At 44.4% G+C, this 23,410-nt stretch overlaps 1 pseudogene; it reads right to left on the bottom strand.

Annotated features, from left to right (window-relative positions):
- Positions 1-3,304: 3,304 nt before the first annotated feature.
- LOC101715808 (eukaryotic translation initiation factor 3 subunit E-like) lies at positions 3,305-11,882 on the bottom strand (annotated as a pseudogene).
- Between the last annotated feature and the right edge of the window lie 11,528 nt (positions 11,883-23,410).

The raw sequence follows: 23,410 nt of genomic DNA, 5'->3' as shown, positions 1-23,410 counted from the left end.
AGCCCAAAGCCCACTTCCCACTCCTCACTGCCCTAACTGTTGTCTACCACATCTTGGGGTTCTCACAGCTGGCGGCCCTGCCGTGGGATGAGTAGCATTTGGGGCGTCGCATCCAATGAGGATGAAAGCATGTGGGGAAGGGGGTGCTCCTGTGCCTTTGCTTTGCTCCCTCCTTGCCAGGAGTGTCAGGGCAGCTGGCTTCTGTGCAGCTGGGCGGATCAAGGAGGCCTGGGCCAGAGATCTGCTGAGCCCCCGGTGGTCAGGGGAGCTCACACGCTCCACACAGGAGTCCTCGGTCCGCCTGGCCACAGCTGAAGGGCCGTGGGAGGGTCCCAAGGAATGGGGGGTGGGCAGCACGGCCTCCGGAAAGCCATCCCTCTAGCAAGGGACATAGCCGTGTACACAGGGAATGACCTTATTGGACAGCAACACCCTCAGAAGTGCCAGGTGACACAGGCCAGGCAGGGCAGGGGATCCAGGCCGAACACCTGGAGAGCAGGCACAGGCGCATTCTCCGCAGCAGGATGCTCCAGACACCCTGACTGCAGAGCCTGCGCGTGCTGTGTGCGGGCCAGGGCTGGGGCCAGGGCGGTGTCCGAGAGATGCCACTCATCCTGCTAAGTGCAAAGAGCAGGGCAGGCATCTTCAGGTGGCCCCGAGCAGAGGGTCCAGCTGTAGCGGGCCGGTCGCATCACTGAGAGGCCCACTGAGAGGCCCACTGAGCTCAGCACCGGCAGGCGGGCGCAGGACGTGGGCCTTGGTGAGGTGGAGCTCATCTCTGAGCTCCACCGAGGGCCACCACGCTCCTCATCCCCGCGCCCACTGTAGAGTCAGGGCCCAGGCTAAGGACGGGCCTTGGCCATGACCAGGACCCAAGCAGCAAAGGGAAGCCCAGCCTCGCAGCGGGAGCGGCACTGCAGGGCTGGCACGGCCTTTCTGCCGTGGGGGCTCGGGTGTGAGGTGTGGAGTTATAGTTAACCATGTTCCTCAGATCCTGGCAAGCGGGCCACAGTGAAGCTCAAGGGATTTATTTTGTTAATCTGTCTACTGTATCCTTGACCCAAGTTCTCTCATCCCCTCCTAACATGTTTGGTATAAATCTTTCAACAGGAAGGTATTTTCTAAAATACTCCAGGAGGACGTGTGTGCATGTGTATGCGTGTGTAGGTGGTGTGTGCATATTTAATCTATATAAATGGCGTGCTATAGGATGTTTCTCTTCATCCTCTCCTTCCCTTCTCCCTTCTTCCTCCTTTCTTCCTCTTCCTGTTCCTCCTTCCCCCTCTTCTCTTTCTCCTATTTGGAATTGTTTGTATCCCCTGCCCATGATATTGTATCTTTATAAGCCTAGTTTGGGCGGCCGCTGCCTATTGTTGCATGGGCCGTTTGTCCCTTGTTGCCAATGCCCCTGGGATGCACATCTAGTCTGTACCCAGCTCCTGCTCCCTGCCGACCAGGCTGTGTGATAGCTTCAAACACAATATCGCAGCATTCGCAGACACCTCAAGAACATCTGCACCCGCCCACATCCCTGCCAGCTCCTTTCTTCGTAAGCATCCTGCTCAGATACTTGGTTATAGTGACAAAAAGCTGACTAATACGTATTGTGGGTTTGCAGAGTTTTCACATTTTCCTACTCAGTCTTTCTTTTTAAAATATATTTAGCTGCATATGGAGCTATGTGCTTTGATACACACTTCACAATATGTTTGTTATGTTTCTCAAAGAAATCCTTACAAGCTCTAACTTGTTTCTGTAAAGAATCTATAGATTATATGGCCGGGGATTTAGCTCTGTGGTGCTGCCGCCTGCTTTGCAAGCACAAGGTCCCAAGTTCAATCCCTGGTACCAAAAAAAAAGAATCTATAGATTACTCTGGAGAGAACTGACATCTTTATAATATAGGGTTATCCACTCATGAATAAGATACACATTTTTTGTTTATTTTAATTCTTTTTTTAAAATTAAATTCTTTTATTGGTACATTGTAGGTATACAACACAATTACATTTCTCATTGGGAATTGTACCTTTACATAATGCATCTTGGTTCTTATTTTTTCCTCATTCCTAGCCCTCCCTTCACCCCCTCCACCCTTCCCTATTTACAAAGACTTTCTTTCCATTTTTTCCATTTCTCAGCATTTTTTCCTTTCCCTTCTTTCCTTTCCCCTGCCCCTCCCACTACCTCTACCCCTTTGGACCTTTTCTTCCTATTTTACATTATTGATTATTCATTCTAATCATTGGTACATTTTAGGTATACAATATAATGACATTCATCATTGGAAATTTGCACCTTTACATAGTCTCTCTTGGTTATTTTTCACCCTTGCCCAGCCCTCCCTTCAACCCCTCCAGTCCTCCCTATTTACAAAGATTTTGTTCCTATTTTTCCATTTTCTCATATTAATCCCATTCCCTTCTATCCTTTCCCCTAGCCCTCCCACTTCCTTCCCCTTTGCCCCTTTTCTTCCTATTTCACATTACCTATTATACATTTAGTCCTTATTTACACTTTCAGTTTCTTTCTTATTTTGAATTTTTAACAGAAGACCTTACATATCTTTTTTAAAAAGCTAATGCAAAAAAAAATAAAAAATAAAAAGCTAATGCTATTTTTCTTGCTATTTGAATAGTGTCATGTTTGTGTTTATATTTTTCTAATTGGGCTTTTGCAAAAATAATGTTGTGGAGATTTTTATAAGTTGAGCTCTCATACATGTGCTGGTGAACTCTCCTGTAGTTCTGGTAGTCTGGCTGCTGGTTCTCTTAGTTTCTCTATGTGGACGATTCTGCCTCCTACAATAACATAGTTTTTGTCTCTTCTCTTTGTATTGTTATTTTCATACTTTTTTTTTCTTGCCTTATTGCACTGACCAGTAATTCTGGTACAAGATGAGCATCCTAATGCTAAAATCTGAAATATGAAAAGCTCCCAAGTCATAAACTTTGTGAGTGCCAACAGATTTGGGATGGTTCAATATACACAAACTTTGTTTCATGCAAAAAAATATTTAAAATATTGTAGATTACCTTTACACTATGTATAAGGCATATATGAAACATGAATAAATGTTGTGTCTACACTTAGGCCCATCCCCAAGTTATCTCATTATCCATATGCAAATATTCCAAAACCTGAAACACTTCTGGTCTTACAGATTTTTTTAAATGAACCACAGCCAATTTTATTCAAATTCTCCAAAATTTACACTGAACATTATTTGCTTTTTAAATGTATATTACCCATTATATAATGGTTTTATTCTTTCATATTTTTTCGATGTTTTCTTTATGGTTCCTCAGTAGAAGCCAGAATCCTGGGTTGCCCAGTTAGGAGCCTCTGATTTACTATTCTGATTAAGTATCTTTTCAATATTCATGGCCAACATCTGCTTCTAAAAGAGAGGCTTTTAGTCTTTTCAATCACTTGCTGATAGGGTGAGACTGCATTGTTACCCATGACCACCTGACCTAATTTAGAATCAATCTTGGCATCCAGCCTCGCATTTCTAATCAATTCACAATCCATCTTTTTGCTTCTTCTGGAGTCACATTCTGTTTATCTGCCAGCATACTGATGCTGATGCACTGGGGGTACGGCAGAAAGCCTCAAATATGAAGAGATGAGTGTTATCAATGAAGTCCCCCACCCAGGCAAGCCACAGAAAGACATCATTCTCAAGCACTGATTCACATTCCCTCAGCTTCTTCTGAGCCCCATCAAAGTCAAAGTTAACATGTAAGCATTCAACAAATTCTGTAATTGGGTCCTTATATATGTAAGACTCCTGTTGAATAACTTTTACTAGATCTTTTAGCACCTGCCGGCGCTTTCGAACATCTTTATTTGTTATGACTGCAGTGGTCAGGTAGTGGAGAATATGTGGACACATTGTCTGAGTTGCATTAAGGTACTGTGGCTGGTAAAGGAAGAGATCAGTAATATTATCTCGACCTTTGGGGTGGTTGAAGAAAACAAAGAGAGACCAGTGGATGAGCCATGTTTGCTGCTGAAGAGACTGGAGTGGAGAACTCACAGAATTGTTATCTATGGTCTCTTTGAAGCGGGTAAGGTCTTCTATGGCTGCATCCCAATTCTGCATTCAGGTTTCAGAGGCCAGTTTTCCCCAGAGGGGGCTTAAGGCATTTCTATCAGTTGCTGGAACCAATACTCTAAAAAAGTAAAGGTATTCTGCTGCTCCTGAGTAATTTCCACATTCAAACTGGAATTTTGCATACCTGTAGAGTGTATCTAAATATTTTTGTCTAAACCCATGCTTATCTGCCAGGTAGTCAAATAGCATCCAACCATCCCTGGTTGATTGCATTTGCCTAGTCTTTTCTGGATCTTTAAACATTTTCAAAATTGGTTCTGTTTCTGCCTAAAGTTGTTTCAGTTGTGCAACACCTGTGGTTCTTTTTTCTGTCAAAGTATGGGGAATGTCTTCAGAATAAGGGTTTTTGTACACATCCATCACAAAGTCAACCATGTTGGTATCACTGAGAAGGTCCAACTTCCCTTGTAATAATTCTTTCTCATTATATATCTTCTTCACAGAGAGAAACTCCAGGAGAGGGAAGACCAGGTGCCGGTCCAAGAAATGCATGATGCACATGGTCAGATCTAGTCCTCCATCTTGCCAGAGCCAGAAGAGAGGGAGTCCGTGTTCACTAAAACTTTATTGGTAGCACAACAGTCGGGCAGCGAGCTACTTCACATGTGCACAGATCACTCTCGCTGTGCCGGTGGTGGCCTTCCTGGTCTTATGGATTTTAAATAAGAGGTACTTAGCCTATACAGACATTCCTCATTTAATGACCTACCTGTTTTAACAACTATTTAGACTTACTACATGCATTTGGACTTACGATGCAGGAATATGAGCAGCACTGAGGCCTTATGATGCTTTCTTCTGTAGTACAGTACTGTAATTTTTGCTATAGTACAGTACTGTAGTTTTATATTCTGTTATACATCCCAGTACTGCATGTAAGTTATGCAAATAAAAGCAAAGTCATCAAGTTGGAGTTTCTTTTGACCATTTCTTTGTTCTGAAAACTGTATATACTGTATATGTCTTAGTTACTTTTCTTGTTGCTGAGAAAAAATACCTGACACCCAAAGTTAAAAAAGGAAAGATTTATTTTGACTCACAATTTACAGAGGTTTCAGTCCACAGTCAGCTGTCTCTAAGGCAGGGTGGCATGGCAGAGGGATATCACAGAGAAAAAACAGTCCATAGTATGGCAGGCAGGAGGCAGCAAGCATATTCCATTCAGGCTAAAGCCTATTTATCAGTGCCACCCACTCCCAGGTTGGGCCTTCCATTATCTACACCCGCCCTTAATCCCCAGCATCACACACTCTACTCCAGCATCACACAGCCTAGATCCAGCCACCTCCCCAAAATCCCACCTATGAGCATATGAGGATTTTGTGGGGGCATCTAGACACAAACCATAACAATATACAACTCCTTATTTAGTGACCAATTCATTTAACGACCTAGTTGCAGGAATAGAACTCGGTCATTAAAAGGAACATCTGTACTGTGTTAAAGCATAGTGTGAATAGTGAGTATGCATTTACTGAGCCTCAGTTTAAACAGAGGATATCTAAAGTTCTTCTTGAAAATAATGTTTGCTGTGGGATTTTGGTAGATATTCTTAACCAAATAAAGAGATATCTATCCTTAGTTTTGTGGAAACCATTACTACTTCCAAAAGTTGTTGAGACTGACTAAATCCCTTGTCTGTATTTATCAAGATAATTCTCCTTTGGTCCATAAATTTAATGAAGCACTTTCAAAGAATTTTTATGTTAGTCTTTCTGAAAAATAGTCACTCTGACAATGTACTTTTTGTTTGTCTGCTTGCTTGGTTGTTTATTTATGCTGGAGATTGAATTTAGGACTTCATGCATGCTACCACAGGGATACAGCTCAGTTGCAATGTGTTTTTTAAATACACAGTCAGGTTCCATTAACAGATATTTTCCATGGGGAGTGGGAGTAGGGATAATCATATATATGTTCAGAAATGAAAGGAGTGCTCTGAGCTATCATTGGCTCATTTTTGAATCAAGGTTATATATAGTAGCTTCATAAAAAGTGTGGCAATTTTCTTTCTGTTCTTTTTTGGGGGAACAATTTCCACAAGATCAATTATGTATATATTGTTTGAAGCTTAATAGTGCTCTCCTATAATTTTTTTGTTTTGTGCTTTGTTGGGATATGTGGATTTGGGAAAGAATTAATATTTTAATTTTTGAAATAATGATTGTTCAATTTTTCTTCTAATAGTCTTGATTTATTTGTCAGAATCTTTTTAATCATGCACTAATTTTCAAATATTTTCCTATACTAGTTCATGATAGTAATTTTATTGTTTTAAGAGCTCTATTTTGTCTCTGTTTTTCACTGATTGTACTTTTTTTCCATTTATATCTCTTCTCCTTTCCTTAAAATTTGGAGATCTTGCCATTGATTTATAAGATATAAAAACTTTTAGTTTTGCCATTTTTCCACATTTTATTTCTTTTTTGTTGTTGTTGCTTTTCCTCTCCTTTCAATTTTATCTTTTCTTCTTAGTTCTCTGAGTTTATTCAACTGTAACTGCTCCTTTGTTAACTTTCTAAGGTCAGGCTTAGCTCATTTGTTTTTGTTCTTTCTTGCTTTTTGATAAATGTATTTAAAGCAATAAATCTCTCTCAGAGAAGTCAGTTATGTCCCACAAATTTTGATTTATGGTGCTTTCATTTTGTTCATTTCTATGTATTTCACACTTTTCCCTATGATTTCCTCTTTAACCAAAGGGTCATTCATTAGCATTCTTTTTAGTTTCCAGGCATATGGGACTTTTGAAAGCTATCCTTTTGTTGTCAACTCCTAATTTTATAGCATTGTGGTCAGAAAGTATATTCTGCGTGGTGATGTTGGTTCCTTGGAATTTAGTGAAGCTTCTTGTGTCACCCAAGTTCACTGCTGATTTTTGTGAATGTTCCATGTGTTCTTTAAAAGAATATGCTTTCTATATTTATTAGGTGTGAAATATGTGTGTTCAGGCTTATTAATTGTGTAATTTAAATCTACCATGTCTTTCCTTTTCTCTTTTGTTGCTTTAGTTGATTAGTTTCATAGAGAAGTGTGTTAAAATCACCAGCTACACAAAGTGATTTATCTACTTATTCCAAGACTTGTGTTTCAATTTTTTAATTTATACATTTCCAGTCTTTATTTTTGGGTGCATATATATTAGTAAACATTGTACTGTCTGGCTAGTGCTCATTTCACTAGTGTATAGTATCTCTCTTTTTTCCTTTTGATAAAGTTCATCTTAAAATTCATTTCTCTGGTCTTCATCTCCCACCCTTGCTACTATGTTTTTTCATATGTATTTTCTTGGTGCATATTTTTCTAAATGTTTATTTTTGTACACTGAATATGTTCAAGGATATCTATGACATAATGAAAAAGATGTAAAAAGTCGATGCAGTATACTCAAAAAACCTCCATCCAGCTAGGACAGTAGGACCTCAGCACCCTGGGTGTTTCTCCCTGGGCCATGACCTCCTCGGGCCCCAAAGGTCACCTGAATTGTTTTACCTTTTACTCACTTTTGCTTACATTTCTTAGATAGTCATATATTCCTAAACAGTCAATAATTCAGTCTTTCATGCTTTTGCTATCATGCATATCTTTCTGTGACTTGCTGTTTTTATGTTGTTCAAAATCATTTTAATGACTCATTTTCATGGACAATAGTACTTCATTAATTAATTTTCACCTCTAGCCATTTTTCCACAACATAATATGATTCATGTATACTATACACATATTTGGTTTGTATGACCTAAGAAGATTATCACTACTATACTCTCTTATACTGTTCCCTTTTCATTTGTTGATGTTTCACCTTCCCTTGCAGTGATGAAGGAGACATCATTCTGCTTATTATTCACGCTGAGAGCCAAGGATGGTGTGTGCTCACTACATGTCTTGGTCCTCACCACTTTAGTCGGGCTATCTACACAGGAGCAGAGGACGTAGCTTCCTGGCCTTCACTCATTCCACTTTAGTTCCACATTGGTCAACTCTGAAATCTTACATGGCCATCTTTGCATTTTCTCTCAGGTGACCTGACCTTGTGGATTAAAATGAACAAACAGCAGATATATCTTCTTGAGTGATTTCGGACTGAAGAGTTCTGCCAATGCGGCCAGAGAAGTAAGACAGACAACTCAGAGATAGATATCAGCCAAGCCTCCTGGGGTTTTCTGAAGCACCAGCCTCTGCATAAGGAGACTTGAGTTTACTGATTGTCATATGAGGGGCTGTACTGTGGCTTTGCAAGAGGAGTGAAGTTTTGGAGCTGAAGAGAACCTCAGACCTTCTGTGAGTAACAGATGGGGAAAGAGGAGAAAGCTCAGGAGGAGATGCATCATGACCAGCTGGGGAAACAAGCCCAAGAAGAAAGTCTGTGTTGGCCCAGCCAGGCCCCAGGTGAGGAGTGGAAGCACCTTGTGGTGGAAGCACGAGGGCGCTATAAGTAGCACAGCCAGGCTCCTCCAGGTGCGCTGACTCCAGCCCAGCTGGTCTTGTGGCATGAAGAAAGGGTTTGAGTTTGACCTTGGAAGAGTTTTTCTGAACTTACAGTGATCGTGTTTCTGGGGCTGGAACACAAATACGTGTGTGTGTGCATGTCTGTGTGTTTGTGCACACACACATACATATCATGGCATACATTTGTCTTTTTAGGATACTTTAAAGAAAAGTTTTTAGCCATAGGTCACTCTGACCATACACTAAAGCACATAGACCCTTCTCAAAATATCAATTTTAAAATCCGCAGAGGACAGGGGATACAGCTCGGTGGAGGAGCACTTGCCTAAAGTGTGCAAGCTCTGAGTTCAATCTCCAGCATCACGAAAACAAACACATTAATTAACCTAAAAGAAATAAATAAAATATTTATAATAAAAATATAATATAATAACACAGGAGTAAAATGAAAACAATATTAAAGCTAAATTATTAAACATGATAGGGGCAACCCACTTTCCAGTCCCCCTTCTGTCTCTTAGACCAAAGCTTTCTTTCTCCCAATAAATTTTTCCTACTCTTCAAAAAAAAATGACAAAATTTCTTTAGTAAAGCATTAGATTCCATGATACTGCATTGATTCTAAAACTGGCCATTATTTTAAAGTAAGAATGATTATGCATGATGTTTAGAGATATCCACAGTGACTGGGCTGTGATAAGATAAACCGTCTGTGAGTTCTAGTGACAACAAAGTCACAAGAGCCGCTAATCATAATGTGATTGGCTGCTTCTACCCAAAATGGAAGGACATGCTACAGTTCAGTTAGATGCTAATAAAAATAAAGACTTTTCTCCCCTATTTGCATTCTTGAACCCACTGGATTCTACCCTAAGAAGTATAGGGATTCATCAATTTCTAGATAAAGACTCTGGGGTTAGACATAATTCACCTACACTCAAAGGAACATCCATGTATCTTTGTGAGGTAGCGGCCTTCCCCGTCAGTCCAGACCAAGAGAACCCGTTGCTCAGAGCTTGGCTCAAAGAGACAGGCTGTTACCTTCGTTGTTCTGGCCGTTTTGCCAAGGCCCAGACCGGGCTCTGCATATCCGTGATCTGGGGTAGTACTTACTGGTCACTGCTCCCAGAGCACTGCAGAAGGCCTGAGGGCACAGATGGGCCTGCTCCATGCCCTCCCACTGTAGCCCCGGGAGCCATCCCAGCAGAGAAGCGGCATGGATCCCCATCCCCAGCCCTCTCCTGCCAGTGCCTGGCTCTATGTCTCTGCCTTGAGTCCTTGGTGCCCTGTGTCCCTCCAGGACCGCCAGACCTCTGCAGGGGAGAGAAGGTGCAGAGAGAGAGCCCACACAGAAGCTCCATGGTGGCCCTGCGCAGAGCTTGGGTGGCTCCAGGGACTGCTGACCACTCTGGTGGAGGTGCAGGATGCCAGGAAGGGACTGAAGCACAGGAGCCAGCAGGCTGCTGCGCTAAGGCTGCAGAGAAGCTGAGGCTCAGGGCCGGTGGGGCTGGTGAGGAGTGACAAGGTTCTGGATCCAGTTTGAAAGTAGAGCTGAGGGTGTTTGCTGATGGCACAAATGTGGGGCAAAGAGAAAAATAAAAAGGAAAGAGGATGCCCAAGTCTTTGATCTGAGCAGCAGGAAGGAGGGGCTTTCCAGCAGCACAGGTGTGGAAAGCTGTGAGGGCTTTCAGTCTGGCTGGGTGGGATAAGGCACTAGAAGGTCAAGACAATAAAAGATCATTCACCTAAGCAAGTGTAAAACAGAGGTGCTGTCCACTGTGGTGAGAGTCCAGCAGGAGGAATCTGGCTTGGAGCACATTAAATTTGAGATAAAGTTAGATATTTATAGAATGTCCAGTAGGAAGTTAGACATTTAAGTCTGGAATTTGTGTTTAGAATCCTGAGGCTGGGGCTGGGGAGTTAGCTCAGTGGTTCCATCGCTTGCCTTGCAAGCACAAGGTCCCGAATTTGATCTTTCGTACCAATAAATGAAAGAAAGAAGGAAAGAAAGAAAAGGAAGGGAGGGAGGGAGGGAAAGAGAGAGAGAGAGAGAGAGAGAGAGAGAGAGAGAGAGAGAGAGAGAGAGAGAGAGAGAGAGAGAGAGAAAGAAAGAAAGAAAGAAAGAAAGAAAGAAAGAAAGAAAGAAAGAAAGAAAGAAAGAAAGAAAGAAAGAAAGAAAGGATCCTGAGACTGGATAAGAAGTAATAGAGTGAAAGTAGGGAGAGAAGAAAAACAATCTGAGGAATAAGATCTGGGGCAGAAGTAGCAGAGACTAGGGGAGGAAATAAAGCAGCAGCTGTCAGCGAGTCAGGAGGAGAATCTGGAGAGGGGCTCCTGTTGGCCAGATGGAGAAGGCCCGGCAGGAAGAGCGGGTGCAGCCGACCTGCCCACACGCTGCTGGCGTCCACCTTAGAGGAAGGCAGAGCGGCCTTCACACGGAGCGACACAGAGCCCTGGCTACCTTGCCCAGAGCTGTGGAGGTGAAGCCCAGCGGGTGAGAGCCCACGAGAGAGCTCAGAAGAAAATTCTTCCCAGCGCAGCACTGTAGAAAATAAATATTAAAACTCTGGTGGAACTTTAAAGAAGAACAAACAAACAGTGCAATGCTTGAGGAGAGGAGGTTTCTGTAAGTGCGTGTTAAAGTGAGCTCGTCTTCCTGCTTGTTCGTGTGCTTGTGGGACGGACCCAGGGAGAAGACACCGGTGATGCAGGAGAAGAGGGGCGGGGTCTTACCTGAGAAGCTGCAGCAGGGTCCCTAGGGTGCAGGGGAGTGGCCCAGATTCGGAAGCGGAAACCCCACCGGCTCAGGGGCCAGCTGCAGAGGGTGGGGGACCAACAGAGGGAGAGAGGGTCCTGAGAAGGCATGTGGAGGAGGGGCGGGGGAGGCAGTGAACTACTGCCCAGGACCAGGACAGGAAGAGCCACAGGATGGGCTGCATCCCACCACCGGCAGGGCCGCCTCCGCAGAGCCAGGCCCTCCAAGCTGTCCCCGTTTCTGGGGAGCAGGAACTCTAATCCCTCCCTTCCGAGATGCCGGTCTGTTCCCATCCCGGAGGAATGGAGGCACAGCAGAGAGCGAGCAACACACGTGGGTGTGAGCCGGGACATTCATCCTGCTTCAGCCTCAAAGTGCTCCCGATTCTCCGAGCTTCAGTACAGGGCCGCCCTGTGCTGCTTTGGGCCTTTCTGTGCTCTTCGGTTTGCAGTCAGAGGCTGTGGGACACCTTGCCGTCCACAACCATACAGGCCAACTGATCAGAATAAGTCACCTTCTGTGTGTCTAAGGTGTCCCCAACTCACGCAGAAGCATTCGCATGGCCACTGGGCCCAGGCTCTACTCAGGGGCAGGAGCTGGATCTCCCAGGCCTCCTCACCCACTCCTGGGGTCCCCAAGCACTCTGCAGGGTCTGTGGGATCTGACTGGAGAGGGGAGAGGGGAGAGGGAAGCTCCCCGCCTGGTTTCCAGGCTCCACAGCAGCTACTGATGGAGGGGGTCAGCTCCAGAAACCCAGGAAAGGCAAGGGGAAGAGGGTGATGAGACCCGGTGAGGGCCCTGGAGGGGACTGCAGGGTCTGGGAGCTGCCCAGGAACCTGTTCCTTGCACGATTGGCAGCGTGAGGATGGAAGGGAAGAAGTGTACGCAGTTGGCAGTGGGGCCTCTCCTTCATGAACTGAACCACAGCTTTGTGGGGGAAGAGGCAGTGTAACCGGGAGGACATGGGCCTCCTTTCAGAGAGGGACTGATGTGTCCCTCAGCCTTGTACAGTCACAGGGTGGGGCTTCTGGAAGGCTCCTAAGGAAAGGAGGCCACTTAGCCTGAGCTGCCAGTGTCCTTTTCAGTATTATTCTTTACCTCCCTAGGACAAAGTGATGTCTTCCCCACCCAGCACCTGGCATGTGGCCATGGGGAAAAGCCAGCTCTCTTTCACAGCCCCCTCTCCCTGGGGCCTGAGCTGGAAGCACATCCCAGCTGTCTCCAGGCACACCTGCCCCACAGTGAGTTCAGGTACCCCTCCTAGACCACCTGGCACACACTCCAGACCCCAGAACTTTGACTGTTAAACCCTATACCCATTTCCAGGGCTGTATTTTCTTCTTCCCTGGTTGCACATGTCCAGAGGCTGGACATGCCTTTATTTCATGCCCTAAGTTCTGGGGTGTGCTCTAGGAAGATGGAGGGAGGAAGCCCCTCAGGCCTGAGGCCTCGGATGGGAGAGGCTGATGTTTGAGGGTGGGTGATGTTGGCCTTATAGAACTGGCATTGGCAAGCTCAGCTGGTCCCAGCACCTGGAAGGAAGCTCCCCCGCTGCCATCCCAAGCTCCTGGGGCAGAGAAGGTGAGCTGCATGGGCACCAGAAGCACCACCCCCCACCCCGTGGAAATGAGAAGACACATAAACAAGCCTCAAAAATAGAGTTCCAGGTCACCTACAGCAACCCCAAAGGGAAACGAGATGGAACACTCTGATACTCAACCACCTGGACTCTCTGAACTGGCAACAAAAGAGGACCTGAGAAAAATGAAATCAGAAATAATTACTCAGATAACAGCAAAGATTGTGCTCATGGTGCAAGACATGATTAATAAATCTAGAGAGGACATAGATAAAAAAAATAGAGGATCTGAGGAACATGATGGAATCCCAACATAGGAAACAAATAGAATCCATAAAACAGATTCAAACAGATTTCCAAGAGATTAAAAACTCCATCGAAAGTCTGCACAGCAGAATGAACCAATGTGAGGATAGAATTTCACATATAGAAGATAAGATTGCAATTAGTGAGGAGGAAAAGAAAAAATGCTTTAAAATTGCAAAGGAACATGAGAAATCAATCCAGCAACTGCTAGACGATGCAAAGAAGAATAACATAAGACTGATTGGAGTCAATGAAGAAACAGGAGAGAGTGCAGATGACATAAAAAAACTCTTCACAGAAGTGATAGCAGAAAACTTCCCAAGGAGGGGAAAAGAACTTGACATACTGATAAGTGAGGCATATAGGACCTCAGGTAGCCTTAATCAAAAAAAAATCCACACATAGGCATATAATAGTTAGGATTCCAGAAATCCAACAGAAGAATAAAATTCTACAAGCAGTGAGAGAAAAGAAACAAATCACATACAAAGGAAAGCCCATCAGAATCACAGCAGACTTCTCAATGCAAACACTCAAGGCAAGAAGAGCTTGGAGTGATGTATTTCAAGCCCTAAAGGAAAACAGCCTCCAACCCAGATTGATGTACCCTACAAAACTATCTTTCAAAATTGATGGAGAAATAAGATACTTTCATGATAAAGAGCACCTCAGGAACTTCATGAATATCAAACCGGCACTCCAAAAAGTTTTAGACAATACCCTAGGAAAAGACAATGAGGATCACAACCCCAGGAAACCCAGCAGAATGAATCCATTGGGCGTCACAAATTAAATGCAAAGGGGGAGAATCCAACAAAAAGAAAAAGTCATGACAAGGCTTTTAAAACTTTTGACTTCATCTCCCTAATGAGTGTATAATTCAATCTTGTTATTGTACTGATTAGTATTTTTCTGATTCTAGCATTGCACAGCATTCCTTGTGCTATACTGGCTATTTATCATCTTCTTATGTCTACATTTTAATTGGATTGTCTATTAATGAGCTCTAAGAATTCTTTGTATATTCTGCTCATAGGTTATATGCATTGTAAATATGGTCTGTTTAAGGACTATTTTTCATTTTAATGATGTCATTTAAAGTTCTAAATTTTGATGGAATCTCATTTATCAATTTTTTTTCTTTTATACATCATGTTTTTTGTATCCAAAGTAGCTCTTGCCTACCCTGAATTCATAAATATTTTCTCTTATAATTTCTTCTTAAAGTTTTATACTTTTAGGCTTTCTTATTTAGGTTCATAGATCCCTTCAATTTATTTTCATGTATGGAAAAAAAGGGTTGAGGTTAATTTTTTATATACGGATACCAGGTGTTCTAGTGCCGTTTGCTGAAGACACTATCTCTTCCTTGGCTCTTGAATCAAGTTTATATTCTATAAAATGCTAATGTTAAATAATCTTTCAAAACTCAGTGGACCATATATGTGTGGTTCTATTTCTAGACTCTCTGTTTGATTCAAATGATCTATATGTCTTTCCTTACACCAACACTGCCTTGATTACTGTAGCTTTAGAAGAAGTCTTAAAATTGGGTGCTAAACGTCTTCCAACATTGTTTTTGTTTTTGTTTTTGGCTTTTCTGGGTCTTTTGTACTCCCACATAACTTTTAAATTTCAATATCCAGTTCTTCATTTATAGCAAGTATACACAGACCTGAATTTTTATATATACCTCGTGTTTTCTAATCCTGCTAAATTCAAATACAAGTTCTAGGGGATCTTAGAGATTTCTTAGTATTTTCTCTGTAGATGATCATTTCATCTACATATAAAGATTTTGCTTCTGCCGTGCCAATCCTATCCTAGTTGTGTCATTTTATGCTAGACCATTTTGGTTTAGACCTATGTTTCAAAGTCTAATGGACAGATGAAGAGTAGGCATATATGCCCTTGTTCCCCACTTTAGGGAGAAAGCATTGTATTGTCTCCATTCATAGAAGGAGTTTTTGTTGGGAGTATGGAGTACATGTCTTTGATCTGTTGAGAAGGTTCTGTTCTACTTCTAGTCTCCTGATAGCCTTTACCATGAACAGCTGTAGAATTTAGTCCAATACTCTTTCTCCAACTAGTGACAGGATCATACGGCTTTTTCCTTTCCTCCGTTAAAATGATTACTTTTGGGGGTGGATCTTCCAATGCTGAACCAACACTGCCATCCCTATAATAAAACCGCTTTCTACATCCTGCCAGATCTGACTTCTAAGAGTTTGTTTTGTTAAACAAATTTCTATCTATGTTCATACTTTTTTCTCATATTATCTTTATCCAGTTTTAAGATTAGCACAATGTTGAGTTCCTAAAATGAGGGGAGAAGTGTTCCTTCTTTTTTCTGCTTTAAATGTTTGATATAATTTATCAGTTAAAATGTTTATGAGCCTGCTGTTGTCATATAGGTAGGTTTTCAAGCTAGGAATATAATTTCTTTAATAGGTGCTATTCAAATTTTGTATTTCCTCCAGAGTTAGTTTCATTAATTTGTCTTCTAAGTTACTTCTTAGAAGTTGTCAAATTTATTTCAAAAAAGATTTTTGTAATATGCTTTCTATATCCTTTTAAATTCTGTAAAATCTGTGGTAATGTCTCCTAGATCTTAATATTGTAATTTTAAAAATGTATAACTGATATTGTGTAACAGGAAGAAAAGGTCTAAAAAGAGCAGGGGAATTGGGAGGGGTAGGGGAAGGGAAAAAAGGGAAAGGAAAAAATATGAGAAGAGGAAAAAAATGGAAACAAGGTCTTTGCAAATAGGGAAGGGTGGAGGGGGTGAAGGGAAGGCAGGGGAAGGGGAAATAAAATAAGAACCAAGAGACTCATGTAATGGTACAAGATCCCAATGATGAATGTAACTGTATTGTATACCTAAAATGTACCAATAAACTTAATGGAGGAAAAAAAAAAAAAAAGAACTGGCATTGGCATTCTCAGCCCAGAACTGAACCTCCTGGCTGCGCTGCCAGGTGGTACTTTCCACCAGATCTACTTCCCTGGCATGGAATTCCAGATGTTTGCCTCTCCTCGAACCTTCTGGAAGCTGTTCCCCCCCTCACCAGAGTGGTACTGCTGCCAGCCTGGGAAAGACAGGTCAGCAGGCTGCTCTGTAGCATCTGTCCTAGAAGCACTTTCTTCTTCCCCAGAGCATGGCTTCCTTTCACCTTGGACTAATTTCTCCCAGGCCCTCACCTAATTTCCCCCAAACCAGTCTGGGGTGAGTTCAATATGGTTCCGGCCCTGGAGAAAGAGGGATAAATGAGGTGATCTCCAGAGGAGTCCACAAGCCACTAGACTTGTGTTGTGTCTCTGAGTCCTGTGTCCACCCAGTGGGTCACAGTGTCCACATGTTAGCGTCTTGGGCTCCTTTGTGGGCAGGAAGGAGAGAGGGATGGGGATGCACTAAGTGTAGTGGAGGAACGTGGATGGCCACTGACCAAAGTGTCCTGCTGCACACATGACTCCAGTCCACTCTCCGAATTCAGGGAGAAACTGGAGAGGGGTTTCTGAGGGGAGCTGGTAGAACGCTAAGCCTGAGCCAAGTGCACATGACCCAGCACATCAGGAGCCTCCTTTCCAGTCTAGGGAAGACAAGGGGTGACCAGGGAAAGAGGGGACATTCGGGCTTGCAGAAGAATCCCTGAGCACAAAGTGAAGGGCTGGGCACAGGCCTAGCAGAGTGAAGGGCGCAGGTGAGGAGAGAGGTGGGCCAGGCCTGGCCACCACCTGGAGGCTGGGCGAAGGAGCCACAGCCGGCCTGAGACTCGCCCCTCCGGCTCAGCAGTGAGGTACTCAGCAAGTCCACTGGGGTACGCACAGAGCAGTATGGTCTCTGGGGACTGATAATCCCCTGGCCAACTCCCTAGCGCACTCTGTTCACAGCCTTCGATCCCACTCTCCCCAGATTGACTCTCCTGTTTATTATAATAGTAACTTCAAATCTCTCTATAAAGAAAGCTTTGTTTTAAAAAATGTGATTTACTACCCCCTAATCCACATCCTACTCCCCTCATTTCCCACCAACAAGGGGCAGGGAAATCACTCCGTATCTTTCCAAATATCCAGTTCCATGTGTTGGTGCCCCTCAGAGTCCATCTGAGCCTCCATTCACCCTCCTGGGAATGGATTTGATGGAAGCCCCTGTGTCAGGAAGCCAAAACACTTTGTCTCTGTTGCCAGCCCTCTAAAACGTCTTCGGTATTTTCTTACGCAGTGATCTTGGGGTATAATTGCATCCATGTGGCATCCCTAACAAGCAGTGGTAGCCCAGAGTCACCATCTTGGATTCTAGATATGCTGGGTTGCTAGAAGGAATCTTCCAAAGATCAAGAGAAAAGCCAACTTTTTGCTGGGGGATTTACGTCTTGATGATGAAGGATTTCAATACAGAAGTCTACTCGCTCCCACAATAAACTTTCTTTTCTTTGGTTGATAGGAATAAGGAGCCACTCAAGGAAACCACAAAACCATGAAAAATTAGTTTACATTAATGCAGTTTCTGAAAATCATGGCCTAGTGACTGAAACTTATACTTGGCTATCACTTGATACATTTTTAATGGAGTTCAGTACAATGCTTTTTTTAAAAAACCATGGCATATTTACTCGACATCAAAGCAAGACCTTTGGATCTTTTTAAAGTCAAGGCAAGTTAACAGACTCGAGGGGCAGAAAGGTAATTACTCAGTGGATCTTGGACTGTGGCATTGCGACTGAAGTCTTCCTCAATCCTTTACTTGTCTGGAAACCCAGTCCCACATGAAGTTCTGCAGATGTAGTGACCAGGCAGCGCTGCACTGCCCAGCAGAGAGGGCCCCTTGTGCCATGGCTCTGCATGGACTGTGGGTTTACCATTGGCCACAACAGTCTCTATTCATGCATCTTTTACTAGACATAAACTTGCTTTAGTCACTGGTGATGTTCCTCTTCTTCATATTGACATGTTACTCATAGTACCCATCCTGGTACTGGTCTAGTGCTCTTGGTCTTTCATCTTCCAGAAGGGAAACGTGGGGAGCCTGGCTCAGTGGGAGAGAGGGACTAGAACCCCCGCCTGACTCCCAGACAGAGTGCATCTTCTACCAGCGTGCGATTCCTGGGCACATGGGACCCACTGTCCCCATGAAGGCTTGGGACTGTGCCTTCTCTCCTTCTCTCCAGCAAGTGGCTGGGAACACCAACTCCAGAGTGGCCCAACTGTAGTTTGACATCCAGCTCTGCCCTTCACTCACACTGGAACTTGCAGCAGAGGCAGAGCTTCTGTGAGCCTCAGTCTCTCGCCTATGTGTGCAGAGTTCGAATTCCCAGCCCCTCCACACAGGCCTTCTCTCCTGGTCAGATGAGAGGCTTTAGCTCATGGAGGGTCATAAAAGGCTTCTCTGTTTTGTGAGCTGGACAAACTCTGCCCTGGAGGGCCTGGGGGGAACTGGCCTCAGATTCATCTTGGGTTAGAGGCTGCTTGCTGGGAAGAAAGAGGGCCGATTGTCTCTGCACTCTGAGCCCCAACCTAACCTGAGTCAGTCTTTATCAGAGCAGAGCAGTTTCAGAAGGGCTGGCCTGGCATGGAAGTGGTGTCTAGGCTGGCAAACTGGCTTAACAGGAAACCTGGGGAGTCCTGGGGAAGGCTGGGTGCAGTCCATGAGGTGAGGTAGGGAGCCCTGTGAGATCCGGCCCTCCTGGCACAATGGGACAATGCTGAGGAACCTAGGTGTGGGTCATGGCCTTGTGGCCAGCAGTCGGTCAGCTGAGGCACTGGGGTGGACTGCGCCAGTGGCCCCTGTGGCTCCCTGCAGGGCATTTGCCAAGCAGCACCGAGAGCTCTCTGGGCATCTCTCTGGGGTCTCTTGAAGGCCGCCCTTTGCATGGAGTATGCAAGTCCCAGGGAACTGGACACATCTAACACAGCAGGCCATGATGAGCTCCATGGAAACTTGAAAACTCTTCAAGTGAAGCAAGGGACTAAGAGAAAAGAAGGATTTGCCATCTGAGGGGGTGGGCTGTTCTGGGAAATGGGGAGAAAAACCCTTCCCAGACGCTGGTGGAGACTGAATGAGTGACGGGTGAGTAATGCCAACCTGAAAGTGGGTCCCAGGAGTGCTCGGGGGTGACTGTCGTGGACACTGCTCCATAGGCCGTTGTCTGAGTACACGGGTCTGGGAGTGTCAAGTCCAAAGGAGGCAGCACATCCCGACAGACTCGGCCGGACCCTGCGGCCCAGGGTGAAGCCCTCAGCCTTGTGAAGTGGGTGGTTCCTCACCCCTGCAGGCTTCACTCAGTGACCAGAGAACAGGTCAGTGATCACGAACATATTACTGGAAGCCTGCAGAGTTCAGCTTCAAGCCCCCTTCCCAGGGCGCCCAGGACTATGGGGGTTTATAAAGAGCAGAGAAGAAACGACTTTCAACATGGAAGGAAAATTCATTCAAATCTTAGAGGTTACATAGGGAAAATAAACTTCACAGAGGTTTCCCCAAATTTGGCCATAATCTTAAGCTTCATCTGACATTACTGAGCTGAAAGCAACTTTTCTACATGTGTATTTTCTATCAGAAACAGAAAGCCACGATGAACCAATTTTCAATCACCTTCTCTTCCCTTTATTGAAAACTTTGCTAGAAAAAGGCACTCAAAGAGCATACAGCCAAGGTCTGAAGGAGAAAGATTAAAATATTATAAAGGTGTGTTACTCAACAAATGAAAAATGAAGTTATTTGTGGAGGGAGTTTTGATGCCTGCGATATTAGCCTAAAATGTATATTTTGTTATGGTTTCTATTTTCACACTAAATAAATATTCACCTTTGTACCTAATTGTATTTCACAATGTGGGCTATTTTTTTAAATTAAAAAATAATTTAAAAATTATTCCTTGAAATTGTAGAAGCTTCTGTCCCCACAAAGTCAGGATCTGCTCATGTTGATGAGATGGCCGGCGTTTGACCTTGTGTGTGAAGAAGTGAGATCCAAGCACTGCCCGTGGACGTGGGTGGCTCTCAGGAGGGGTCTCTGGGAGGAGACGGGGCCACCAGGAAGACAGACAAAGAGACAAAGCCTGCCTTGTGAAAAGACAACAGGCAATGAATCTGGGCAAGGAGAAAAGACTCAAAACAGACAGGTGGGTGCAGTGAGTCTGGAGTTTGCTGTTAAGAAAACCAAGTCTGAAGTTGCTAAGGCTGGGAACAGGAGCGTTTCCAAGTGCAGTGGGAATAAGGCCCCTGGAAAGAGGCCTGTGGGAGGGGCCGCCTGTTTCAAGCAGATGTGGTCCCTGCTAGAAGCTGACACATGCCCTTTGCAGAATTTGATGCAGGCCAACCAGAGAACACGGTGATGGGAGCAACATGGCAGCAGGTGAGGACGTGGGATCCACTTTCCCTTAGGGCCTGGGGCTTCATTCCTCTAAGTGAGAGACATCCTGGCTTGGAAGCCTCCCTACTCCACTCTCTCTTAGCCCGACAGGAAGTGAGGGTAAGGTACAGTGATCAGGCAGAAGGCCCCTGAACTCATTCGGAGCTGTGTCTTTCTGATGCCACTTGGACTTGCTTGTACTGCTTCCTTTCTGCAGAGAAAGCTCCACAAGCCATAGGGAGGTCAGAAACATGAGCGGGTTCCACTGTGTCTTCTAGCCTGGTTCCAAAGGGACACATCCCTGGGGGCACTACCACTCACTGTTGTGGGGCGAACAGGAAAGAAAGGGGGCAGGAGGACCAGATGTGCAAATAGAACTGCCTTCGGAGGAAACATTTGCACTGTCTCGCAGAACCTGTGGCTAGAAGGGTGGGTTCTGCTCTCTGGTGCCCTCTGCTGTAGCTGAGCAGAGCAGATACTGTATTGTCGTGGGTTAGGGGCAAGAGTGGAAATTTGCGGCAACACTTGGCTAACTTGGACTTGGATATCTGACATACAGATGCCCACAGCTTGTGTTGCAAAAGATGGGCAGTATGGGAACAACACTGAAGATAAGACTGAGTCATCAGCAGTGAGCCATAGTCTTTGCCACTGCCGTATTCTAGGGAACCTGGGGTTGTATCTGTCGGAACAGGATGTTAGTGCTTTGTCAGCCTAGCTCCTTGGTTTACTAGCCAAGGAATCTTGGAAAATACACACAGGCAATAAAGGCAAGGGCTGAGCTGTACCAGGGTGTGCAGGGGAGGACAGCCACAGGTTGTTTGGGGAAACCGTCCTGCCCTTCTATATTATCCACCCGGGTTTCATGCAAGTAAGAGCTTAGGAGTGGCTTGCATAATATACTGGAGATTAAAAGTGGATTGATTCAGGGGAAAAGGAACAAGGAAAGAATACCATGGTATCCTGGGAAGAACATGCTCCTGAAGAGTGGTGGAACAGGGCAAAGCATCAAGTGCTAAGAAAGAAGATGGTGGTACAAAGATGGGAAACGAGAGAGCCAAGCGTGAACTTCAGTGCTTTCCTGACGTCACCAAAACAGTTGGAATGTATTTACTGGAATCCATTCCCACAAGGGGAGGCACTTTTCAGAGAAGTGAATATGCAGATTACATGAGATCGTTACATTCCAGGCACATTCAACAAAAGAAACATGGAGATACATCACAGTGAAATTTTTCAATCACAAGAATAAATTTTAAAATCCCGCCAGTACCAAAGTAGTAGAAAAAATAAAACAACTTACAAAGGAGTATCCATCAGCCTTCCTCTGGAGCTCCTCCTCTGAAATCTGGATGAGCAAGGATTAAAAGCAGCTTCAGAAATGCATGCTCTCAGAGAGCGATCCAGTCAGGTGGCCTGTGTGCAAGGTCAGCTGGAAAGCTGCCCCAAGGCAAACCCGCACAGACTCCTTACAGCAGGCCGGGAAGGAGGAAGGGAGTGGACACAGCTGGGCAGAGGGAGAAACTGAGCTGCCTGACAGGCCCCAGCCAACCCAGCAGCCTGAGCTGGGCAATGGAGGCTCCAGTGACACTGAACATGAGAATCCGGGCTTGCCCCATGCCCGCCTCCCCGCAGTGCTAAGTCCCTGGGTGTGGCAGGCCAAGGGCAGGCCCACAGCCTTGGCCCAGGCAGCGCCTGACACTGCAGACACTGCTGAGAGGGACTCGGACTCGACCTCGGGGCTAGGGGAAGGAGCATCTGAGTCCCGAGGGGACCTAGTGTTGGCCTCCTTAACTCCACTGCCAGTTTTTAAAACCTGAAGGCATACCCTGGTCAGCTGAGGGATGAATGTGATAATATAAAAATACCAAAGAGTTTTGTCAACTCATTCTTAACCCCAAACCCTGCTTGGTTATAATTGCAAAGAAGCCATGGGGCAAAGCCATGGGTCGTTTCATTTCTCCATCTCCTCCTTGCTCCCACAAATGCCTTCCACAGTCCAGCAGCATCTACTACAGTTTATGACCACAGTGTCTGTGAACTGGTACATTTGCTATTTGCTTTTTTTGTCACAATGGCTGATTTATGTGCAAGGTTAGAAAATGGTGCTGGAAAATTAGCAAAAGAAGACTTCCACTATCTTGTAAAAGAGCAAAGTTAGATACCGCAAAATGATAGCTAATCTCTTGAGCAGGAATTTAATGATTTTTTTTTCTGCATTTTTAAAAGACTTGGGCTGAAGATGTAGCTCAGTGGTAGAGCCATTGCCTAGCATTCACGAAGCCCTAGGTACAATCCCCAGTACCAGGAAAAAGGAAATAAAAGACTTATTGAGAACAGTGTAATTCCATTTTCATAAGTAAGATTATTGCAGACAGTGCCAATCTCAAAAGGCTGTGAAGGAAAGCATAAAAGAGTCTCTCCTTGTATTTCTTACTCTTCAAACATACCCATAACATTATTTCAACCAATCAAGTTGATTCCATTCACTTCTGTTCTTCATCGGGAAAAATTACGGAACCATGCAGCTGTGGATACTGCTTAACAGGAAGCCCTTATCTGTAACAACTTTACCTAGGGCTTGTGGATGTTTCTCTGTTAGCTAAGCAAAAAACTGAGTCTGTGCAGAGAAATCTCAATTGTATATCAAAAAAGGGGGGAGGGTTATTGCAAATTTTCTCTTGGTGGTGAAAATTTGGGTGATTTAAAGTTTTTATTTACCTTTTACTTTTTCACATTTTCTAAATCATCAATAAGTACTTTTAAAAGTAAACAAAATAACTGCTATTTCAAATCAGTGCATGTGACTGCCTGTACAGTGTAAGAAACTGAAGCAAGACAGTAACTATTATT

This window comes from Heterocephalus glaber, unplaced genomic scaffold (assembly GCF_053883595.1).
Source record: "Heterocephalus glaber isolate CG9 unplaced genomic scaffold, H.glaber_assembly_v1.0 deba00001444, whole genome shotgun sequence".
Lineage (NCBI taxonomy): Eukaryota > Metazoa > Chordata > Mammalia > Rodentia > Bathyergidae > Heterocephalus > Heterocephalus glaber.
Note: the sequence above shows the minus strand (reverse complement) of the source record. Positions and strands in the feature narration are given on the sequence as shown.